Source organism: Ovis canadensis, chromosome 4 (assembly GCF_042477335.2).
Source record: "Ovis canadensis isolate MfBH-ARS-UI-01 breed Bighorn chromosome 4, ARS-UI_OviCan_v2, whole genome shotgun sequence".
NCBI lineage: Eukaryota > Metazoa > Chordata > Mammalia > Artiodactyla > Bovidae > Ovis > Ovis canadensis.
In genome coordinates, this window is record NC_091248.1 from 71709161 (window position 1) to 71734427 (window position 25267).

General features: G+C 37.8%; 1 protein-coding gene and 1 long non-coding RNA gene across 11 annotated transcripts in view; both read left to right on the top strand.

The window, feature by feature from the left end:
* IMMP2L (inner mitochondrial membrane peptidase subunit 2) overlaps window positions 1–25267 on the top strand; it is a 964367-nt gene that overhangs the window by 53642 nt on the left and 885458 nt on the right. The gene's annotated exons all lie outside the window — the stretch shown is intronic.
* LOC138439346 (uncharacterized) lies at window positions 4539–24269 on the top strand. The gene is made up of 2 exons (XR_011256688.1): window positions 4539–4625; window positions 23799–24269. It is a non-coding gene; the product is annotated as an uncharacterized lncRNA (long non-coding RNA).

The window sequence follows — 25267 nt, forward strand, 5'->3', positions numbered from 1 at the left end:
AACCTCTTAGACTTCTGCCTGGCTCTTTGCACTCATTGTCTGTTGCCTTCTGAGTTTAAAATTAAAAGTTCTATCAAAAAAATAAGCAAAGAGGCTGATGCTCTTTCTCTCTTTTTGTCACATTATTTATTTTATTTAAAAAAATTTAAACCTAAAGCTTAATATACAATGGTTGTGGTAGTTGTAATTATTCTTTGATATTCTGAGACACTAGATGTAAACAGACTCTCAAGAAGAGATGTATCATGATTTGCCTGCCATGGTTTAAGGTAGAGTTAGGGAGTTTTTGTTACTTGCTGAATTTGCACTTCCAAGGTGCTGGGAATTGCCTGGCACATATTTCCTGTGAAGCTGACTGCTCTGTGCTCTTACTACTTGCCCTTGGTGGGCTAGGGCTGACTTTGGGAAGCCAGGAATTAATGTTGGAAGCCTTTATTGGCTTACATGTGTGCATTCTTCCCAAATTATTTTTGGCTCAAAAATCTCACCTGAGGTTTTTACACCTTAGGATGTAATGCATTTTTATATAGTTCTGCAACCTGTCATTAACAGAGAATTCAAATAGATCAGTTTGCATTTATAGCAACAAACATATGTGATACTAAAACCATGAATGAGTGATGACTTTAAAATGTTCCTTTGGAGATTTTCTCCATGTCCCATGATAGAATAACAGGGTGCTTCTGTTCAGTATAGCCAGGGTTAGATCTGTTATTTAAACATTGACTTCATAGCACTCTTTTTTTAATGTTGGAGTATTTTTAGACTTATAGAAATGTTGTAGGAGTAGAGCAGGTGACTCCCACGTGTTCTCTGCTCGGATTCCCCAGCTTTCAATATTTTGCCACATTTATTTTATTCTCTTCCTCTTTCTCTTTCCTTCCCTCTGCACCCCCCGTTTATAGCATATGATAGATAATATATAACATATATGCACCTATGTTTCTATGTATATATATTCACATGTATATGTGTTAAGTTGCTTCAGTCATGTCCAACTCTTTGCGACCCTTTGGATCATAGCCTGCCAGGCTCCTCTGTCCATGGGATTCTTGAGGCAACAATACTGGAGTAGGTTGCCATGCCTTCCTCCATGGATCTTTCAGACCCAGGAATTGAACCCATGTCTCTTATGTCTCCTGCATCGGCAGGCGGGTTCTTTACCACTCACGTGTATACATGTATGAGAAGGTTCTGTTCAGTTGCTCAGTCGTGTCTGACTCTTTGCAACCCCATGGACTGAAGCACACCTGGCTTCCCTGTCCATTACCAACTATTGGAGCTTTCTCAAACTCATGTCCATCAAATCCGTGATGCCATCCAACTATCTTTTCCTCTGTCATCCCCTTTTCCTCCTGCTTTCAATCTTTCCCAGCTCTAGGGTCTTTTCCAATGAGTCAGTTGGAATGTATGAATAAATATACCCACAAACATTGCTATTGAACCAGTGGAGAGTAGATTGTATACAGTACTTCTGTATTCTCTGCTGAGTATATTCATGATGTTTGCTAATTGGCATATTACTGCTTTTCTATGTTTTTAAATTTAAAAAATGATTAAAATTTAATATTTTATTCAGATTCGTATGCATAGAACATTTGATACATTGAGATATTGATTCAAGTTCTAAATTTTACATTTGAAAAATAGAGGCCAAACATTGGAGATGATTTACATAAAGTGGCATAGCCATTAAGTTTGAGAAATGATTTGAACCAACTCTGTTAATCCTTTCCATTTTACTAAATAATAACCCACGAAAGTTGTGCTTTATGGCTGTGCTACAAGTGCCTCCTGATAGTATTCCTGCTCATGGAGATATGTTCCATTTTGATTTTTATTTCTTAAATGATGTTTTTAGTAAGTTATTTAATTTGGGGATGGTTTTATAGCATATTTGGTATTTTAAAAAGATAGAAATTACATTTATAAGTGGGAGATGAAAGATTTTTAAATTTTGAAACTTAAGTTGATAAAAGATACCCTATTTTAAACTGAAGGCTATAGACTTTCTAAGAAGGAATTAGACAAAATTAGGCAGAGTAGACATATTGAAAGTATTTCCCATGCAGAAATCATTAAAAAGCATAAATAAAACATTAAGAATCTTTAAAAATGCATAGTGACCTTGCTGGAAGGTAAGGGAAATGATCACAGACCACAGATAAGAGTAAATACATTTCCAGAGTAGTAAGTATGCATTAAAATAAGTAGCTTTCCTATGGACATTTGTCAATACCTGGTAACTTAGAGTTTTGGTTTTAATGGCTATAAGGAGATCAGAAGACAAGGTCCTGGGTTCATACAAGGTAGTTGGAACAGGAATTCTGAATAAATTCAGGATCATGAAAGAGACACATCATTAGGGAATGAATAAACTAAAATCAGAATCTGTTCTGAGGGAAAAGTTGTCTAGGTTCTGAGTACAGAGGAAAAGCCCTAATGTGGGATTGAGATTTGAATTCACATTCACTATAACTGAAAAACACTAAACAAAGGTATTAATTTATAGTGGCAAGGGGTTTAGGGTTGTCTCAGGCACCTGGCAGGAGCTATTTTCAGTCCTCCTGGGCACATGCAAAGTTTGATGAGCATGATCTCACAGTGAAAACTATCATACAATGAAGTGAGTGCTACTAGAGTTAGTAACAGCGTTTAGTAGAATCAGATCTTAAAGACTTTGGATATTAGAACTATTGTCTGTTAAATGTAGCATGTTCAAAGAAATAAAAAGGAAAGTGAAAATAATGTGAAAGCAACAAAAGCTTATTTAAAATGGTCAAGCAAAGTACCATTTTTTAATCACTTGTGCTTTAATAAATGTTTTAAGATGTAGAAATGGAATTGTGATTAGGTTAAAAATCCTTATCTTCTATACTATGAATCTTCTAAATTTTCAATGAAATATATATACAATAAAATATATATATAACATATATAATATATTATATATACCATATAATATATATATTATATATATATAACAGAGAGTTACTTTAATATGGAGGAGGAAAAGTGGAGGGAGTTACAGATGAAACAACATTGGTCATGAGTTCATAATGTTGAATCTAGATGGTAGATAACATGGTAGCTCATTATTTTATTCTGTTTCCTTTTTTAAAAAGAAGGTTTATACCCATTTTGAATGATTTAATGATTTTTAATAAATTTATAGAGGTATATAGTCATCACTTTTTAGAACATTTCCAAGATCCCTCATACCTGTTTGAAGTTAATTCTTGGTTCCATCTTGTGTTAGGCAGCCACTGATCTGCTTTATAGATTTTCCTTTTCTGGATATTTCTTGTAAATAGATGCAAACAGTATGTAATCTTTTTGTCTGGCTTCTTTTACTTACCATAATGTGTTTTGAGGTTTATCTCTGCTGTGAGTACATGCTAAGTCACTTCAATCATTTCTGACTCTTTGTGACCCACCAGGCTTCTCTGTCCATGAGATTCTCCAGGAAAGAATACTGGAGTGGGTTGCCATGCCCTCCTCCAGGGTATTTTCCCCACTCAAGGATGAACCTGTGTCTTTTACATCTCCTGCATTGGCAGCAGATTCTTTATCACTGAGCCAGCCACCTGGGAAGGCCTGTCTCTGTTGTACCATATACCAACTGTTTGTAAAGTTTTATTGTTGAATAGTATTGAATTGTATGGATATACCACATTTTGTTTATCTGTTCACCAGTCAATGAACATTTAGATTATTTCTGAATTTTCATTATTGTGAATAATGCTTCTGTAGGCATTTGTGTACAGGTCTTGTAAATAGGTTCCCCAGGTAGCGTTAGTGGTAAAGAACCCACTTGACAATTCAGGAGTTGTAAGAGATGCAAGTTCCACCCTTGGGTCCAGAAGATCCCCTGGAGGAGGGCATGGCAACCCACTCCAGTATTCTTCCCAGGAGAATCCCATGGACAGAGAAGCCTGGCAGCCTGGGAGGCTACAATCCATAGGGTTGCACTGAATTATACACAACTGAAGCAACTTAGCAGACATGCACACTCTGTAAACATGTTTTCATTTCTGGTGTTGGGCCAGGTTTTCCTTTGGTGTTTGGCTGGATTAGGACTGGTATTATAAAAATATTTTTTGTTCCCCTTAGCCATCCTTTTCCAGTCTTTTGGCTAGAAAGTGGGCTCTTCTTCAGTTTTTTTGTCCTGCCTGTTGGTATTTCCTGGTTGCAGGTTTCTCTGGCACCTCATCTAGGATGCACAGAAAGCAAAAGGGACACCCAGGGAACTCACCGCCATGTCATTCCTTATGTCCTCAGGTCCCCAGACTCCTGTATATCTTTACACCTTTCAGAATCTTCTTGTATTTGTTAATTATGTCTGGAATGTTTTAGTTGTGAGAAAGGACCAGTGATGAATAGAGCTACACCATTTTAGAAGCTAGACCATTTTGGTCCTAGACTGTGATTTTTATTTTTACTAGTAGTCAAATGTGAATGAGTTCTGGCCTGTGAAAAAAGACCAGAAAAGTGAGGTGCCATTTCCAGGCCTGATGCTCTATCTCCTGTCTGTTGGCCAGACAGAGGACCCGGTTGAGGAGTCAGACGACAGGCGAGGTGGTGAATCTACCATATAGAAAGAACCTGGGTTTCTCAATGACCAGGTATAGTAAATCCACTTACTGTTGTATCATACACTGAGCTTTGGAGATTCTTTTCACAGTTAGCCTAGTTTGGTTATACAATAAGACTTAATACTATACCTTTTCCTCTCTGCTTTTTCTTATTTTACACTTCTTTTAAAGCTAAACTCAAATTCTGTTGTTTTCATACAACTTTCCTTAATCCCATCATTCACTTATTTGAAACCCTACAGCCCTGTAAATTTAACTTATGATTATATATATATATTTTTTTTGTATATTGTTCTCTAGTCATCTTAATCACATGTTAATACTATAAGCTTCTAAAAGATAGGGACCATATTCCTCTCACCTACCTGTTCAGGGGGATGCTGAATAACTGCATATTAAATTTGTTCTTTGAAGCATTGAAGTGTCTGAATAATTAAACCCTACAGCAATAATGATAAAATGAAATTATCATCATTAAATTTTTTTTCCTTTGAATTTGAGGGTGTTTCTGCACTTTTCACCTGAACAACTTTTAGCTTCTTGATGACTCTGTCTTATTCTTTATAGCAGAAATTTTCAAACCTTTTTACCTATGACTCATATCATAGATTTTCATTGTACACACAGACACAGAACTGAAACAAAAGTTTCATGTAATAGTACTTAAACTGTAATTGCCATCATTACGTGCAATGCCTTCTGATATTTTCTATTTTGGTCGCAATCCATTAAATTGATTCTATGATTCATTCGTTGGTCATGACCTGTAATATGAAAAATGCTGCCTTACTGCAAGAGGGAGGATTGAAACGGTGAAGCTGCTCAAATTGAGCTATTAGCTAAGGGCGTGGAACACGTTAGCCCTTGATTCTGAAATTTTAAAGGTGGGCTTGTCATAAGAACTTCAAGCAGTAAATGTAACACACAAAGGATAAGGAGGCCTGTGGTCTGAGAAAGCCCTTTTCATAGTTAGTGTTGTCCTTGGATCTTTTAAATTAACACTACTTGGGTACCTGAGCCCCATTTCAGATCTATGGAATTAGAATCACTGCTGGGACCTTCGAATCTGCAGTGTGACAAGCTCTGTAAATACTTAAGTTTGAGAACTGTGGTGGTGGTTGTTTTTTTCCATAGAATTCCAGCTCTTGGGTATGACAAACTGTTGGGCGATTTACCAAGATGAGAACTACTTTTGCTTGAAAAATCCTGATTGCCTTGGTTTGTCAAGCTTTTGAATTCTCTTAGTAATTTTTAAATAGTTTTGTTTGTTGAGTTATTCACCATATACTTGGGCTAGTTTTAGCTTATTTTTGTTTCTAACCTCATACCAATTGTTATATAAATTTATATTTTCATTTTTGATTTTTCTAATTAGTTTCTAAACTTTGGTTTTATTTCTTCCTCCTAATTTTACTTTTATATTATCTTCCTATTTTATTGAATCTTTAAAAATGTGTGACCTACATTTTCTAGTTATCTATTGTGAAGTGAAGGCACTCAGTCATGTCCGACTCTTTGTGACCGCATAGACTGTAGCCTACCATAGACTGTAGCCTACAGGCTTCTCCATCTGTGGGATTTTCCAGGCTAGAATACTGGAGTGGGTTGCCATTTCCTTTTCCAGGAGATCTTCCCAACCCAGGGATCAAACCTGGGTCTCCTGCATTGCAGGCAGACACTTTACCCTAAGAGCCACCAGGGAAGCCCATAGTTATCAATTAATGATAGTTAACTATTAACTATCAATAATAATTAACTATTAATGATAGTTATCTATTAATTTTAAAAATCTAGTTTATTTGTTTTCCCAGCTGTGTTGTTCAGTCATGTCTGAAAGCATGTATCACTAAGTTGTGTCTGACTCTTTGTGACCACATGGACTACAGCACACCAGGCTTCCTTGTCCTTCACTGTCTCCTGGAGTTTGCTCAAATTCATGTTCATTGATTTGGTGATGACATCAAGCCATTTCAATCTCTGTTGCCCCTTCTCTTCTTGCCCTTAATCTTTCCCAGCATCAGGGTCTTTTCCAGTGAGTCGGCCCTTTGAATCAGGTGGCCAAAGTACTGAAGCTTCAGCTTCAGCACCAGTCCTTCCAATGAATAGTCAGGGTTGATTTCCTTTAGGATTGACTGATTTGAGCTCCTTGCCATCCAAAGGACTCTCAAGAGTCTTCTCCAGCACCACAATTTGAAAGCATCAATTTCTGGATGGGAGGTTTGTAGGGTTTTATAGTAATTGCCCCTCAATGAATCATACCTCTCTCATTGATTTATATAGTTGCCCCCACCCCCCACACCCACTCATTGACTCTGGCCTTGTGCCTTGCTAGCATCAACGGATGTTATCCAAGTGGAAACTTGGTAAGCACTTGTAAACTGGGAACATGCAAGACACTCAGGCTATGCTTCTGGAGGGGACATTGGAGGACCAAAGAGACATTTTGGCTAACAAGCCCTAGGTAGGTGCCTAACACGTGACTAGGGCCATGTTGGGCTTTCCAGTTCCATTTGAACCCTAGATGGTTATGGCCACCTGAGTGACCACAGGAAAGAGCAGCAGAGGATGTGCCCCACTGACTAGAGCCCAGATTGCAGCATCACAATCAAATAAATTGTTGTTCTTTAAGACACAGATTTGGACTGATTTGTTAGGAAGCAATAGGTAGCTGAAACAAAAGCTGGTGTTATTAGTGAGGTGCTGACATAACAAGATCCTAAAATCTGTCTCATTAGTTTTGGGACTGGGTGGCATTTGGGGGCTAGGAAAGTGGTGATGGGATTGTTGGCAGAGGCTGGAAAAATGACAAACAACTATCAATGGAAGCTTGAAAGGTGGTGAGGAAACTGCTTTTAGAGATTGGAGTGGTGGCGCCCCATTTTTATGGTACTGAAACCATTTTAAAAGCTATTACCTGCAGGAACTTAGAATATAGATCTGTGTACTGAATTTGTGAATCTAGCTGCAGATCCAGGCAGAGCATTGATATTGTCAGTTGGGTTCTGATAGCTCTGTGTAAGGTATGGGGAGAGAGAACTGAACTTAAAGCAGAAATTAGAGGAAATACAGGGTATCCAGGAATTTCTGTGTTGGAAAATAAAACTGTCTTTAGTTCTCCCTGGCAGGCAAAAGATTCTCATAGTGAGAAGTGGTCTGGAGTAAATATCAAGTATTCTTTATTAAGACCTTAGAAAAATTTAAGATAGATCCTTTTAGCTAGATGAAAAGGATGATAAGATCATAAGAATGTTAAGGGTTTTGTGCCCTAGCAACCCAACACTTCAAAAATAGAGAAAGGTATAGTTTGAAAAAGAGTTATGGTTATAGTTTTAGGGGGAATAGAGTGAACCTCAGTTAAATGAATAGAAAGTCTATAAAGTTTTAAAGGGTTGGAATTAGCTTATACTAAAAGGGAAGGTCAGTTAAAAAAAAAAGCCTCTGGGCCTCAATTTCCTAAGAATAGAAGCATTTCTGTTTAAAAAGAACCCCAAAGCCTAGATGGTGCTAGTGATAAAGAACCTGCCTGCCAGTGCAGGAGATGGAAGAACGCAGGTTCAGTCCCTGGGTTGGGAAGATTCCCCTGGAGAAGGGCATGGCAACCCACTCCAGTATTCTTGTTTGGAGATTCCCAAGGACCGAGGAACCTGGCAGGCTACAGTCCATAGAGTTTGCCAACTTGGACATGACTGAAGCGACTGAGCATGCACGCAAAGCCCAGAGCCCTGGAGTTATAGACTAGGAAACCATTCCAGAGAACAGAAGTGGGCCCTAACAAAAAGAACATTTTTGTCCTTGAGGTAGGAGGCTCTCAAAACACCTGCTTCTGGATTTTAGACCTGCTGTAGAGAAATGACTTCTGTGTTTCTTCTCTTCCCTTTTAAAATTCATTGCAGTTATACTGTCCCTGTCTTTCCATTGTATGTTGGCTATTTGGGGGACAGACAGTTTCTCTTTTTGCTTTATAAACCTCTGATTCAAGATGAGCTGCATTCAACTTATACCCTAGGATTCTCACCCATATTTAGAACTGGTGCATATTATGAGGTAATAGACTTTGATCCTTTTGCAGAAGTCAGATGAGACTTTGGGAATCCTGGAAAGGGTCCTACATGTCTGCATGTGGGAGGAATGTGATTCACTGGGGCCAGAGGGCAAGACTTTGATAGAGTGTTATGTTAACATCACCTCCCCTGTCCCCAACCCCCATAAGTCATGCCTTTTGGTTCTCAAGCTCTTTTGTAGATCATTACCCTGACTCTTGACTTGGCCATAGGATTCCCTTTGGACAGAGAAATGATAGCAGACATTACTCAACAGAGGCTTGTTAAAGTTTACACAGTGGGGCTTGTCCTCTGACATCACTGCTGTCCCTATGACTGCAGTTGCCTGAATAATCTCAGGTCAAACTAGCTGACTAACCTCTCAGTTAGTCATTTGGTGGTGGTGGTTTGGTTGCTCAGTTGTGTCCAACTCTTGTGACTCCATGGACCGTAGCTCACCAGGGTTCTCTGTTCATGGGATTTCCCAGGCAAGAATACTGGATTGGGTTGCCATTTCGTTGCCTGGGTCAGGGATTGAACTTGAGCCTTCTACATTGGCAGTTGGATTCTTTACGGCTGAGACACCAGGGAAGCCAGATTAGTCATTTAGCATAGCCTAAATGCAGAACCAAGAATAAATAACTGAGTATTGTTTTGGAGTAGTTTGTTTTATAGCAGCAGGTGAGTAAGGATTGTTTGCTTTTGTCCCTTTCCTCTGCCACAATGGTTTTTGATTCCTTTCAATAGGTTCTTTGTTTTCTAATCCCTTCCATTTTGTTTTTGATTCCTTCCATTCTAATAGCTTTGATTTATATAATTCAGAAGTCCCATGGGCCAAAATTTCTGCTGATACCCAATCATGCTGCTAGAATGGAGTCTTTCCTCCACCCCTCCCCACCATATGATGCAGTATCAGGTTCAGCAATGAAGAGCTAAAGGGTCTAAAATCCATGGTCTTATCTTCTCAGATTTGTTCACAGATATTGTAAAGTGAAGTGACTAGATTGCTGTGCACTGTACCTGTTTGGGAGGTTGGACTTTTCAGTTATGTATGCCTGAGGAAATAATTCCAGCACCCTTCTAAAATCCTTTTTATCTTTTGAGCCAACTTCTTGATGTTGCTAAATACCTTACTTTGAACTTCTTTTTAGGTCAGGAGGATGCATCAGAGGGAAACATGATTTCTTCTGGGCAATGGGGAAGGACATAGTGGTGAATAAGAAAGCCTTATTCAGTTTTATGAGGATGTTGAAGATTCATTGGTATATAGATGTATCTTGGTGTCAGTACATAGACATATCTATGTTGCTGACTTGGATTACGTATAGTAATCTGTCTTCTTGTTAATATGTAGACATGTTTATTATCTCAATTTAATATTTCATTAATTATATATAATCTATTTCATGATTAAAACTATTCATTTGAATAGCTATCTCAATATCTGTTTTATTAGCAAGGAACACCATACACATATTTAATAGTAGTGTTTTCTAGTAACTGAATTATTTCATTGAACCAGAAAGTTTGCAAAATGTACCCTTGCAGTTTAGTTACAGTGATCTGAATAAAGGGGATGCTTAAACACTAAAGAATTTGTTAAGAAGACAGAAAACTTCAAAAGTATTTGTAATAAGAGGGTATAAGAATCAAATGCTCTTTTTTCCTTTAAAAAGTTAATTGCTTTATTTTTCCTTTAAAAGCATTACATTTTGATTGAAGAAAACTTGGAAAAAATAAAAAAAATACACAAAATAAAAATAATCCATACCACCTTCAAAAGTTAGTTACTCTAAAATGTTATTTTATGAAACTCACAGTTAAATACTGAATGATCTATGTGTTACAGGCATTATAGTATTGTATTCACTTTAAATAAAGTAGTTTAAATGCCTGCAAATCCTGTGATGAAGGAACTATTACTAATCCATTTTATAGATGAAGAAAGAGGAGCAGAGAGATTAATCTGTTGAAGATTACATAGATTTAAGTCCAGACTTTTGACTTAAAAGTTTGCATTTCTAACTAACAGAAAATTAACAAGGAAACACAAACTTTAAACGATACAATAGACCAGTTAGACCTAATTGATATCTATAGGACATTTCACCCCAAAACAATGAATTTCACCTTTTTCTCAAGTACATACGGAACCTTCTCCAGAATAGATCACATCCTGGGCCATAAATCTAGCCTTGATAAATTCAAAAAAATTGAAATCACTCCAAACATCTTTTTTGACCTCAATGCAGTAAGATTAAATCTCAGTTACAGGAGAAAAGCTATTAAAAATTCCAAAACATGAAGGCTGAACAACACACTGCTGAATAACCAACAAATCACAGAAGAAATAAAAAAAGAAATCAAAATATGCATAGAAATGAATGTAAATGAAAACATAACCCAAAACCTGTGGGACACTGTAAAAGCAGTAAGGGGAAAGTTCATAGCAATACAGGCATACCTCAAGAAACAAGAAAAAACTCAAATAAATAACCTAACTCTACACCTAAAACAACTAGAAAAGGAAGAAATGAAGAACCCCAGGGTTAGTAGAAGGAAAGAAATCTTAAAAATTAGGGCAGAAATAAATGCAAAAGAAACAAAAGAGAACATAGCAAAAATTAACAAAGCCAAAAGCTGGTTCTTTGAAAGGATAAATAAAATTGACAAACCATTAGCCAGACTCATCAAGAAACAAAGGGAGAAAAATCAAATCAATAAAATTAGAAATGAAAATGGAGAGATCACAACAGACAACACAGAAATACAAAGGATCATAAGAGACTACTATCAGCAATTATATGCCAATAAAATGGACAACTTGGAAGAAATGGACAAATTCTTAGAAAAGTACAACTTTCCAAATCTGAACCAGGAAGAAATAGAACATCTTAACAGACCCATCACAAGCACGGAAATTGAAACTGTAATCAGAAATCTTCCAGCAAACAAAAGCCCAGGTCCAGACGGCTTCACAGCTGAATTCTACCAAAAATTTCGAGAAGAGCTAACACTTATCCTACTCAAACTCTTCCAGAAAATTGCAGAGGAAGGTAAACTTCCAAACTCATTCTATGAGGCCACCATCACCCTAATACCAAAACCTGACAAAGATGCCACAAAAAAAGAAAACTACAGGCCAATATCACTGATGAACATAGATGCAAAAATCCTTAACAAAATTCTATCAATCAGAATCCAACAACACATTAAAAAGATCATACACCATGACCAAGGGGGCTTTATCCCAGGGATGCAAGGATTCTTCAATATCTGCAAATCAATCAATGTAATTCACCACATTAACAAATTGAAAAATAAAAGCCATATGATTATCTCAGTAGATGCAGAGAAGGCCTTTGACAAAATTCAACATCCATTTATGATAAAAACTCTTCAGAAAGCATGAATAGAAGGAGCATACTTCAACATAATAAAAGCTATATATGACAAACCCACAGCAAACATTATCCTCAATGGTGAAAAACTGAAAGCATTTCCCCTAAAGTCAGGAACAAGACAAGTGAGCCCACTTTCACCACTACTATTCAACATAGTTTTGGAAGTTTTGGCCACAGCAATCAGAGCAGAAAAAGAAATAAAAGGAATCCAAATTAGAAAAGAAGTAAAACTCTCACTGTTTGCAGATGACATGATCCTCTACATAGAAAACCCTAAAGACTCCACCAGAAAATTACTAGAGCTAATCAATGAATATAGTAAAGTTGGAGGATATAAAATCAACACACAGAAATCCACTGCATTCCTATACACTAATAATGAGAAAATAGAAAGCGAAATTAAGGAAAGAATTCCATTCACCATTGCAACGAAAAGAATAAGATACTTAGGAATATATCTACCTAAAGAAACTAAAGACCTATATATAGAAAACTATAAAACACTGGTGAAAGAAATCAAAGAGGACACTCATAGATGGAGAAATATACCATGTTCATGGATTAGAAGAATCAATATAGTGAAAATGAGTATACTACCCAAAGCAATCTATAGATTCAATGCAATCCCTGTCAAGCTACCAACGGTATTTTTCACAGAGCTACAACAAATGGAAATACAAAAAAACTTCGAATAGCCCAAGCAATCTTGAGAAAGAAGAATGGAACTGGAGGAATCAACCTGCCTGACTTTAGGCTCTACTACAAAGCCACAGTCCTCAAGAGAGTACGGTACTGGCACAAAGACAGAAATACAGATCAATGGAACAAAATAGAAAGCCCAGAGATAAATCCATGCACCTATGGACACCTTATGTTTGACAAAGGAGGCAAGGATATACAATGGATTAAAGACAATCTCTTTAACAAGTGATCCTGGGAAAACTGGTCAACCACTTGTAAAAGAATGAAACTAGAATGCTTTCTAACACCATATGCAAAAATAAGCTCAAAGTGGATTACAGATCTAAACATAAGACCAGAAACTATGAAACTCCTAGAGGAGAACATAGGCAAAACATTCTCTGACATAAATCACAGCAGGATCCTCTATGACCCACCTCCCAGAATACTGGAAATAAAAGCAAAAATAAACAAATGGGACCTAATTAAACTTAAAAGCTTCTGCACAACAAAGGAAACTATAAGCAAGGTGAAAAGACAGCCTTCAGAATGGGAGAAAGTCATAGCAAATGAAGCAACTGACAAACAACTAATCTCAAAAATATACAAGCAACTCCTGCCGCTAAATTCCAGAAAAATAAATGACACAATCAAAAAATGGGCCAAAGAACTAAACAGACATTTCTCCAAAGAAGACATACAGATGGCTAACACATGAAAAGATGCTCAACATCACTCATTATCAGAGAAATGCAAATCAAAACCACAATGAGGTACCATTTCATGCCAGTCAGAATGCTGCAATCCGAAAGTCTAGAAGCAATAAATGCTGAAGAGGGTGTGGAGAAAAGGGAACCCTCTTACACTGTTGGTGGGAATGCAAACTAGTTCAGCCACTATGGAGAACAGTGTGGAGATTCCTTGAAAAACTGGAAATAGAACTGCCTTATGACCCAGCAATCCCACTGTTGGGCATACACACCGAGGAAACCAGAATTGAAAGAGACACGCGTACCCCAATGTTCATCGCAGTACTGTTTATAATAGCCAGGACATGGGAGCAACCTAGATGTCCATCAGCAGAGGAATGGATAAGAAAGCTGTGGTACATATACACAATGGAGTATTACTCAGCCATTAAAAAGAATACATTTGAATCAGTTCTAATGAGGTGGATGAAACTGGAGCCTATTATACAGAGTGAAGTAAATCAGAAAGAAAAACACCAATACAGTATACTAATGCATATATATGGAATTTAGAAAGATGGTAATGATGACCCTGTATGAGAGACAGCAAAAGAGACACAGATGTATAGAACAGTCTTTTGGACTCTGTGGGAGAGGGAGAGGGTAGGATGATTTGGGAGAATGGCGTTGAAACATGTATAATATCATATATGAAACAAATCGCCAGTCCAGGTTCAATGCATGATAATGGATCCTTGGGGCTGGTGCACTGGGACGACCCAGAGGGATGGTACAGGGAGGGAGGAGGGAGGGGGGTTCAGGATGGAGAATACGTGTATACCTGTGGTGGATTTATGTTGGTGTATGGCAAAACCAATACAATATTGTAAAGTAATTAACCTCCAATTAAAATAAATAAATTTATATTAAAAAAGTTTGCATTTCTAAACCATTATAAATTTCTCCTATCCTTTTCTGTGATTTTCCTTCTTCCCTCCCTGCCTCCCTCCTTTTCTTTTCTCCCTTCCCTTTTTAAACTTGATCACACCAATTTATTTTTTTTTCATTTATCATATTTTCACCTAATTTATTTTACCAAACATATCCAAATATCTTTAAATATTTCTCTGCAATGTGATTTTTAAGAAATTCTAATATCTAGTGTAGACTGGTAGTCTACAGTCCATGAGGTCGCAAAGAGTTGGACACGAGTGAGTGACTTCACTTTTACTTTCGGTAACCATATACCAGATGGTTTAACCATTACTATTTTATTTTATTTTTTTTACTTTATTTTACTTTACAATACTGTATTGGTTTTGCCATACATTAACATGAATCCACCACAGGTGTATGCAAGCTCCCAATCCTGAATCCCCCTCCCATCTCCCACCCCATATCATCTCTCTGGATCATCCCCATGCACCAGTCCCAAGCATCCTGTATCCTGTATCGAACATAGACTGGCGCTTTGTTTCTTACATGATAGTATACATGTTTCAATGCCATTCTCCCAAATCATCCCACCCTCTCCCTCTCCCTCAGAGTCCAAAAGTCCGTTCTATACATCTGTGTCTCTTTTGCTGTCTCGCATACAGGGTCATCATTACCATCTTTCTAAATTCCATATATATGTGTCAGTATACTGTATTGGTGTTTTTCTTTCTGGCTTACTTTACTCTGTATAATCGGCTCCAGTTTCATCCATCTCATTAGAACTGATTCAAATGTATTCTTTTTAATGGCTGAGTAATACTCATTGTGTATAAGTACCACAGCTTTCTTATCCATTCATCTGCTGATGGACATCTAGGTTGTTTCCATGTCCTGGCTATTATAAACAGTGCTGCGATGAACATTGGGGTACATGTGTCTGTTTCAATTCCGGTTTCCTTGGTGTGTATGCCCAGCAGTGGGATTGCTGGGTCATAAGGCAGCTCTATTTGCAATATTTTAAGGAATCTCCACGCTGTTTTCCATAGTGGCTGTACTCGATTGCATTCCCACCAACAGTGTAAGAGGGTTCCCTTTTCTCCACATCCTCTCCAGCATTTATTGCTTGTAGACTTTTGGATCGCAGCCATTCTGACTGGTGTGAAATGGTACCTCATTGTGGTCTTGATTACTATTTTAATCAGTTTTCTGTTATTTATATTTAGGTTGGCTTAGGTATTAAGCTATTATAAATCATGCAAGATGAGCATCCTTGTACATGTTTTTGATTATTTCCCTGAGGATAACTTTTCAGGCCTAAGGATAAGACCACTTTAAAGACTTAGATATATTTTGACAAATCACCTTTTGAATAGTTAGTAAAGATTTTTATTTGTGCAAGCAATATATGGGAGTGTCTGGAGTGTTTGTAAAACATTAATGTATCACTCTCTGTATATAGAGAGTACAAGTGAAGTCTAGGAGAATGAAAAATTAGCAACTCACTCTACTTCTAAGTTAAAATTGTATGTATCCATTTAAAAATTTATTAATATATCTTTAAAGGCTTGCTTTTTGAAGAAAAGTTGAGAAATTTAGTATCTACAGAAATGCAAGTTATTTTTATGTGAATAAAATTTCATGCAGAAAAATCAAAAGGGTGAGGAAAATATTCACCTCAATTTAAAGTGGATATTTTTTTAAAAGCTGAATAAAATGTGATTAGATTCATGTCTGGGCTTTCAAGGATATGGAATCCTGTTGCCTAACACAATGCTTGGCAGAATCAGAATTCCGAGTTTTTCAGTGATAAAGGAATGAACGAGTGAAAGAAAGCATAAATAAATTTTTATAGCTTCACTTCCTTAACGAAGGCATCCTTTGTTATCTTTTAATTTGGACATATGAAAATATATCTATGTTCCAGCTCATGTGAAACCTGTACGAATTCTACACATGTGAGCAGAGAGAGGCTGCCAGGATTGTCTGGCCAAGGTGTGGTAACTGGTCTAGGCCAGAGCTCTGAAATAACTCTACAAAGGGGGCTTTCTCTCTGGGACTTACTGATTGTCACCAAATGCTCCTGTGGGCAACCTTTGGACATGGAGCAGGTGTGAGGAGCCCATTATTCTATACTTACTAATAAAGTGTCAGATGTCACTAGGAGTTAATAAGTATGAATTTCCTGAGATGCATTATGATTTGAATTTCTTCCTTGTAGTACTCAAGTGTAACTGAGTATGTATATGTGACTCTAGGCTTTAATCACCTTGCCAGGTTAAGGGCTCTGAGGTCAAAAGTTTGAATAATTTTTAAATTAGATGGATGGTCATTGTAGGGGGTCAAGTATTAAAGGCTATGGGTAATAAGTACCTTTTACCTGAAAAAAAAAATGCCCCTTTTCTAACTTAAAGCTTCATGCAGACTTGGGTACAGCATAGTCCATTTTATTATGCACACCTAGCAAATCTGGTAACTCTAGAAGCCATGCAAACAGTTCTCTTCAGTTCAGTTGCTCAGTTGTGTCCGACTCTTCATGACCCCATGGACCACAGCTCGCGAGGCCTCCCTGTCCAACAGCAACTTCTGGAGTTTACCCAAACTCGTGTCCATTGAGTCAGTGATTCCTCCCAGCCCTCTCATCCTATGTTGTCCCCTTCTCCTCCTGCCTTCAGTCTTATCCAGCATCAGGGTCTTTTCAAATGAGTCAGCTCTTCGCATCAGGTGGTCAAAGAATTGGAGTTTCAGCTTCAGCATCAGTCCTTCCAAAGAACACTCAGGAGTGATCTCCTTTAGGATGGACTGGTTGGATCTCCTTGCAGCCCAAGGGACTCTGAAGAGTCTTCTCCAACACCACAGTTCAAAAGCATCAATTCTTTGGTGCTCAGCCTTCTTTATTGTCCAACTATCACATCCATACATGACTACTGGAAAAACCATAGCCTTGACTAGATGGACCTTTGTTGGCAAAGTAATGTCTCTGCTTTCTAATATGCTCTCTAGATTGGTCATAACTTTCCTTCCAAGGAGTAAGCTTCTTTTAATTTCATGGCTGCAGTCACCATCTGCAGTGATTTTGGAGCCCCCCAAAATAAAGTCAGCCCCTGTTTCCAGTTTCCCCATCTATTTGCCATGAAGTGATAGGACCAGATGTTGTGATCTTAGTTTTCTGAATGTTGAGCTTTAAGCCAACTTTTTCAGTCTCCTCTTTCACTTTCATCTTTAGTTCTTCTTCACTTTCTGCCATAAGGGTGGTGTCATCTACATATGTGAGGTTATTGATATTTCTCCCAGCAATCTTGACTCCAGCTTGTGCTTCATCCAGCCCAGCATTTCTCATGATGTACTCTGCATAGAAGTTAAATAAGCAGGGTGACAATATACAGCCTTGATGTATTCCTTTTCTTATTTGGAACCAGTCTGTTGTTCCATGTCCAGTTCTAACTATTGCTTCCTGACCTACATACAGATTTCTCAAGAGGCAGGTCAAGTGGTCTAGTATTCCCATCTCTTTCAGACTTTTCCACAGTTCATTGTGATCCACGCGGTCAAAGGCTTTGGCATAGTCAATAAAACAGGAATAGATGTTTATCCCTCCTTGCTATTCTTTGGAACTCTGCATTCAAATGGGTATATCTTTCCTTTTCTCCTTTGCTTTTCACTTTTCTTCTTTTCACAGCTATTTGTAAGGCCTTCTCAGACAGCCATTTTTCTTTTTTGCATTTCTTTTTCTTGGGGATTGTTTTGATCCCTGTCTCCTGTACAGTGTCATGAACCTCCATCCATAGTTCATCAGACACTCTATCAGATCTAGTCCTTTAAATCTATTTCTCACTTCCGCTGTATAATGCAAACTGTAAGACACCTGAATAGTAACAGAAGGAAGATGGCATTTTAGACCATCTTATACATGTTCTTTCAAAATTATGGCATCTAATAATAATTATAATTTTATGATCAGAATATACATTTACCTTAGCTGTACTTCATTGCTTCCTGGCTAGTGCTACAATGTTAAAAGTTTACAGCAGAGTACTATATCAGTTTCTTCTCTTACTTTAATAGTCCTCCACCCCCACCCCCTACCCCAATAATTTCTCTAAAATAATGGTTCTTCAAAAGAAGTTTGAGGGCCACTGTTGGTTCTTCATGGCTGCAACTGGGGACTATGTCATTGAAAAGCACAAGTGAAAATCGCTCAGTCATGTCCGACTCTTTGCAACCCCATCACTATACAGTCCACGGCATTCTCCAGGCCAGAATACTGGAGTGGGTAGCCATTCCCTTCTCCAGGGAAATCTCTCAACCCTGAACTGGGATCTCTTGAATTGCAGGCAGATTTTTTTTACCAACTAAACTATCAGGGAAGTCAGAAAAGCACAAAATTTTATTTAAACATTTTAGATTGTGTATATAAGCAGAGTGGGTGGTGCTCTTTATAGAGGTCTGAAAAGGTTGACAGTATAGCTCCCAAAGAAGTGAGGTTAAAACTGGGCTTTGTTGGTAGATTATCGTTAGTGAATTGTGGCTGTGGACTTTTTTTTAAAAAAATTAAAAAGTGAAAGAGAAAATGAATAAGAAATTTATAGAAAAAAATTGAAACTGTAATAATATCATGTACTGATGGATGGCTGTGGCTAAATCTTACAAGGTGAGAAATCTATCATGTCTCTGTTTAATTCTCTAGGGGAGTTTTATTTCCCTAAATCAAGACATAAATTTTCCCCCAACTGTCATATGATTTGAACTTAGACACAAGCTGAGAATTTAGGATACCTTGACAATAATATTTGTTTGTAGGAGGAATAAAAATCCTTCCACATCGTCTTTGATCAGGGAGAACATTAAAGCTCAACTTCTGTATTATATTTGTTTCTAAAGCAGGTTTGATACCTGCTGTTTCAAGCTTTAGCATAATTTACTAACATCTGTTGAAATCTGCTGACTTATATGGTCTTTCTTAGAGTAAATGATGTAGTACTTAGGTCAGAGCAAAGCATGTAACCTTTTTTTCATGTAACTTAAAATTTTTCCAAAAGGAAAAGAAAATTGTATTTCATCAACCAGAGCTAAGAACTTAGATTTTTTAATGTGCACCTTTATTTATATATGTATATATGTTTTAAAAATGAAACTTGAAAACATAATGAGCATAATGTGTCTGAAGAAGATATTTTTCTTCTTCAGTAGTTATGCACATTGACGTTTTTTCTGGGTTAATTCCTGAGGCAGAACAATTGAAATCTAAAAAAGTAGGCTTACTTTATTTGCTTCGATGAAATGAAACACTGCACAAAGAATTTAGTAGTGGGGTGTGTGAAAGAAAGTCGCACATGTCCGACTCTTTGCGATTCTTGGACTGCAGCCTGTCCCGCTCCTCTGTCCATAGAATTCTCCAGGCAAGAGTACTGGAGTGGGTTGCCATTTCCTTATCCAGGGGACCTTCCCAACTCAGGGATCAAACTCAGGTCTCCCGCATTGCAGGCGGATTCTTTGCCAGCTGAGCCACAAGGGAAGCCTGGGGGGTGTGCGGTGGTAGTAAAAATTTCAGCCTGAAGACTTCCAGATTAGTCCAGGCATACCTCAGAGATATTGAAAGTTTGGTTTCAGACCACCTCAATAAAGTGAATAGTGTAAAGCAACTCACATGATGTTTTTTGTTTGTTTCCCATTGCGTCTAACAGTTACATTTACATTGTATTGTAGTCTACGAAGTGCAATAGCATTATATCTAAAAGTATTTGTTGTTGTTGTTGTTCAGTTGCTAAGTGTCTGACTCTTTGCAGCCCCATGGACTATAGCCTGTTAGACTCCTCTGTCCGTGGGATTTCCTAGACAGGAATACTGGAGTGGGTTGCCATTTTCTTCTCCAGAGCATCTTCTCGACTGAAGGATCAAACCCATGTCTCTTTCACTGGCAAGCAGATTCTTTATCACTGGAGCATTACTTAATTAAAAAATACTTCATTACTTAGCTTCTAAGCCTTTGAAAGTGTAAGTGAAGTCGCTCAGTCGTGTCCTACTCTTTGCAACCCCGTGGACTGTAGCCTACCAGGCTCCTCCATCCATGGAATTCTCCAGGCAAGAATACTGGAGTGGGTTGCCATTTCCTTCTCCAGGGGATCTTCCCGACCCAGGGATCGAGCCCAGGTCTCCCCGCATTGCAGGCAGACGTTTTAACTTCTGAGTCACCAGGGAAGCCTTTAGCTATTCATAATCTTTCTGCTGGTGTCAGGTTGTGTCTCGTTGCTGACTGCTGACTTATCAGGGTGGTTGTTGCTGTAAGTTGGGATGGCTGTAGAAATTTCTCAAAATGAGACAAAAATGAAGTTTGCTGCATTGGTTGACTCTTCCTTTCATGAAGAGTATCTCTGTAGCTTGTGCTATTATTAGATAGCAGTAGAACTTCTGCAGAATTGCAGTCAGTCCTCTCAAACCTGCCAAAGCTTTATTAACAGAGGTTGTATAATATTCTGAGTCCTTGTTGTCATTTCAGCAGTCTTCTCATCATTTTCTCCAGAAGTAGATTCCATCTCAAGAAACCACTTTCTTTGCTCAGTAAGGGAGAAACTGCTCATCCTTTAGTGTTTCATGAGATTGTAGCAATTCAGTCACATCTTTAGACTCTACTTCTAATTCTAGTTCCTTTGCTTTTCCTACCACGTCTGTAATGACTTATTCCCCTGAAGTCTTAAATGCCTCAAAGTCATCCAGGAGGGCTGGAATCACCTTCTCCCAAACTTCTGTTAGTGTTGGTATTTTGACCTCTTCCCATGAATTACAAATGTTTTTTAATGGCATCTAGAATGGTGCACCCTATAGAGTAGGTTTTCAATTGACTTTGCCCTGATCCATCCAAGAAATCACTGACTGTGGTGGCTAAGGCTGACAGCTAAGGCTATAGAGTTACAAAATGTGTGTGTGTGTTTTTTTAAAGTACCAAGGATCTTTATTCTTAGGTCTGAAGATGTATTTCTTGAATAATGAGACTTGAAAGTTGAATTTACTCTTTGATCTATGGACTGCAGAATGGATGTTGTGTTAACAGGCATGAAAACATTAGTCTTATTGTATAATACATCCATCAGAGGGCTTTCTTGGTGGCTCAGTAGTAAAGAATATGCCTGCCAATGCAGGGGACTCGGGTTTGATCTCTGGGCTACAGAAGATCCCTTTGGGAAGGATATGGTAACCCACTCCAGTATTCTTGCCTGGAAAATTCCATGGACAGAGGAGCCTGGAGGGCTACAGTCAATGGGGTTGCAAAAGAGTTAGACACGACTGAGTGACTAAACAACAACATAGCCATCAGAGCTTTTTGAGAACCAGGTGCATCATTGTCAATGAGCAGTACTGTTTTGAAAGGAATTATTTATTTTTTTCCTGAGTAATATGTTTCCACAGACCTTAAAATATTCAGGAAACCATGTTGTAAACAGATGTGCTGTAATTCAGACCTTTTTGATCCATTTACAGAGCACAGGCAGAGTAGATTTAGCATAATTCTTAAAGGCCCTATGATTTTCAGAATGGTAAGTGAGCACTGCTTCAACTTAATCTCCAGCTGCATTAGCCCCTGATCAGCCTGTCCTTTAAAAGTTTTGAAGCCAGACATTGACTTCTCTCTAGCTATGAGTGTTCTGGATGGCATCTTCTTCTAGTATAAGGCTATTTCATCTACATTGAAAATATGTTGTTCAGCGTAGCCACCGTCATGAATTATCTTAGCTAGATCTTCTAGATAAATTGCTGCAGCGTCTACATCAACACTTGATACATCCCTTTGTACTCTGATGTTAGGGAGATGGCTTCTTTCCTTTAACCTCATGAAACAACTTTGCCAGATTCAAACTTCCCTTCTGCAGTTTCTTCACCTCTCTCGGTCTTCATAAAACTGAAGAAATTTAGGGCCTTTGCTGTGAATTAGGCTTTGGCTAAAGGGGATGCCATGACTAGTTTGATCTTCTAGACTTAAAACTTTCTCAATATCAGCAATAAGTGTATTTCACTTTCTTAGTATTTGTGTGTTCACCAGTGTAGCACATTTAGTTTCTGCCAATAACATTTCCTTTGCATTCACAATTGGCTGACTTAGGGTAACTGGCTTAAGAGGCCTAGCTTTCAGCTTTTTTTGGCTTTCCACATGCTTTTCTCATGAAGCTTAATCATTTCTAGCTTTTGTGTGCAATTCTTTCTTTCCCTTGGACACAGAGGTGATTGTAAGGTTATTCATGGACCTGATTTCAATATTGTTGTGTCTCAGGGAATAGGGAGGCCAGAGCAGGGCAGTGGCTAGTTGGTAGAGCAGTCAAACCACAAATGACATTTATCAATTAAATTTGCTCTCTTACATGGGTACAGTTTGTGATGCCTCTAAACAACTATAATAACATGAAAGATTACTGACCACAGATCCCTACAGTAAGTATGTGGTGAAATGAAAAAGTTCGAAATGTTGCCAGGATTACCAAAATGTGACATAGAGACATGAAGTGAGCATATATTGTTGGAAAAATAGCACTGGTAGACTCTTGATCCAGGGCTGACACAAACCTTCAATTTGTGAAAACACAGTATCTGTGAAGCATAATAAAGTGAAGAGCAATAAGAAGAGATATGCCAGTATTTAAAAGGAAAAACATTCTAGGCAATAAGCAAAGGCTTGATCTTGTCTTGAATCTTATGGAAAGGATATTGTACTTGATTTTGTTTCCCTTTGTCCTATTGTTGCTATAGTTATCATTATCATCGTACTTGTTGACTGGTAAGAAATGAACTGTTAAGAAATTTCCTATATCTCTATTTTAACCTGGAACTGCAACCATTGATGTGGAAATGAGGTTTGAAAAAGGTTAAGTAATTTGTGTCAGATAATCTGGCTAGTGGGTTTCTCAGGTGGGTAAAGAATCCACCTGCCAGTGTAAGGGATGAAGGAGATGTGGGTTTGATCCCTGGGTTGGGAAGATCCCCTGGAGGAGGAAATGGCATCACACTCCAGTATTCTAGCCTGGAAAATTCCATGGACAAAGGAGCCTGGTGAGCTACAGTCCAAAGAACTGAACATGACCAAGTGACTGAGCACACACACACACACGCACATGCACAGAGTCTGGCTAGTAAGGAAGAGGAGACCAGATTTGAACATAGTTTTCCCTCTTTAGAGGAAGGGCTATCCAAAAGATTTGTCTCCAAAAGATTGGTCTAAGTTGTTTGATTTTTTCTTTTTTTTCCAGTTATAGATATACATGTATCTATTCTTTTTCAAATTCTTTTCCCATTTAGGTTATTACAGAATATGGAGCAGTATTCCCTGTGCTGTATAGTAGGTCCTCATTGCTTATCTGTTTCAAATATAGCAGTGTGTACATGTCCAAAAGACTGATCTAAGTTGTTTTAAATATAGCAGTGTGTACATGTCCAAAAGACTGATCTAAGTTTTTTGTTTTTTAATCCTAGTGCTCCAGAACAAAAGCTTAGGAATTGATTGTGTGAGAATGCAAGAAAAGAAAATTCTCTTCTTCATTTAAGAAAAGAAAGGCATGGCTGCTTTTTTTTTTTTTTGTCAGGAATCCCAATGACTAGTGATGTTTTCCCTCTTACTACTGGAAATCTCCACTGCTGGTAGGAAGATCTGATACGATCACACATTTTGAGATACAGGTAGAAACTCCTGCATAGGAAAGGGTATGGCGAAATGTAGTGGTCCTGCATTGTTGGTAGGAATATAAATGGGTGCTGGCCCTATGGAAACAATTATGGAGGTTCCTTAAAAAATGAAAAATACAGTTACTATATGATCTAGCACCCCCACTCCTGGGCAGCTATTTGGAGAAAACTCTAATTTGAAAAGATACATGCACCCCAGTGTTTACAGTAGCACTATTTACAATAGCCAAGACATGGAAGTAACTTAAGTGCCCATCAAAAGATGAATGGAAAAAGAATGAAATAATAACATTTAGAGCAACATGGATGGACCTAGAGATTATCATATTAAATGAAGTAAGTCAGAAGGAGAATATGATGTCACTTATATGTGGACTCTAAAATATGATACAAATGAACTTATGTACAAAACAGAAAGAGGTCCACAGATGTAGAAAACAAACTTATGATTACCAAAGAGGAGCGCAGGAAGGGATAAATTAGGAGTTTGGAATTAGCAGATATATACTACTATATATAAAATAGATAAATAACAAGGTCCTATTATATAGCACAGTATTCTATTAATATAAAAAACCAGAATGAATATATTCTATTACATATATATAGAAAATAATATTTAAAATTAAAAGCTTCTGCACAACAAAGGAAAATATAAGCAAGGTCAAAAGACAGCCTTCGGAATGGGAGAAAATAATAGCAAATGAAGCAACTGACAAACAACTAATCTCAAAAATATACAAGCAACTTATGCAGCTCAACTCCAGAAAAATAAACGACCCAATCAAAAAATGGGCCAAAGAACTAAATAGACATTTCTCCAAAGAAGACATACGGATGGCTAACAAACACATGAAAAGATGCTCAACATCACTCATTATTAGAGAAATGCAAATCAAAACCACAATGAGGTACCACTTCACACCAGTCAGAATGGCTGTGATCCAAAAATCTGCAAGCAATAAATGCTGGAGAGGGTGTGGAGAAAAGGGAACCCTCCTACACTGTTGGTGGGAATGCAAACTAGTATAGCCACTATGGAGAACAGTGTGGAGATTCCTTAAAAAACTGCAAATAGAACTGCCTTATGACCCAGCAATCCCACTGCTGGGCATACACACTGAGGAAACCAGAATTGAAAGAGACACATGTACCCCAATGTTCATCGCAGCACTGTTTATAATAGCTAGGACATGGAAACAACCTAGATGTCCATCAGCAGATGAATGGATAAGAAAGCTGTGGTACATATACACAAT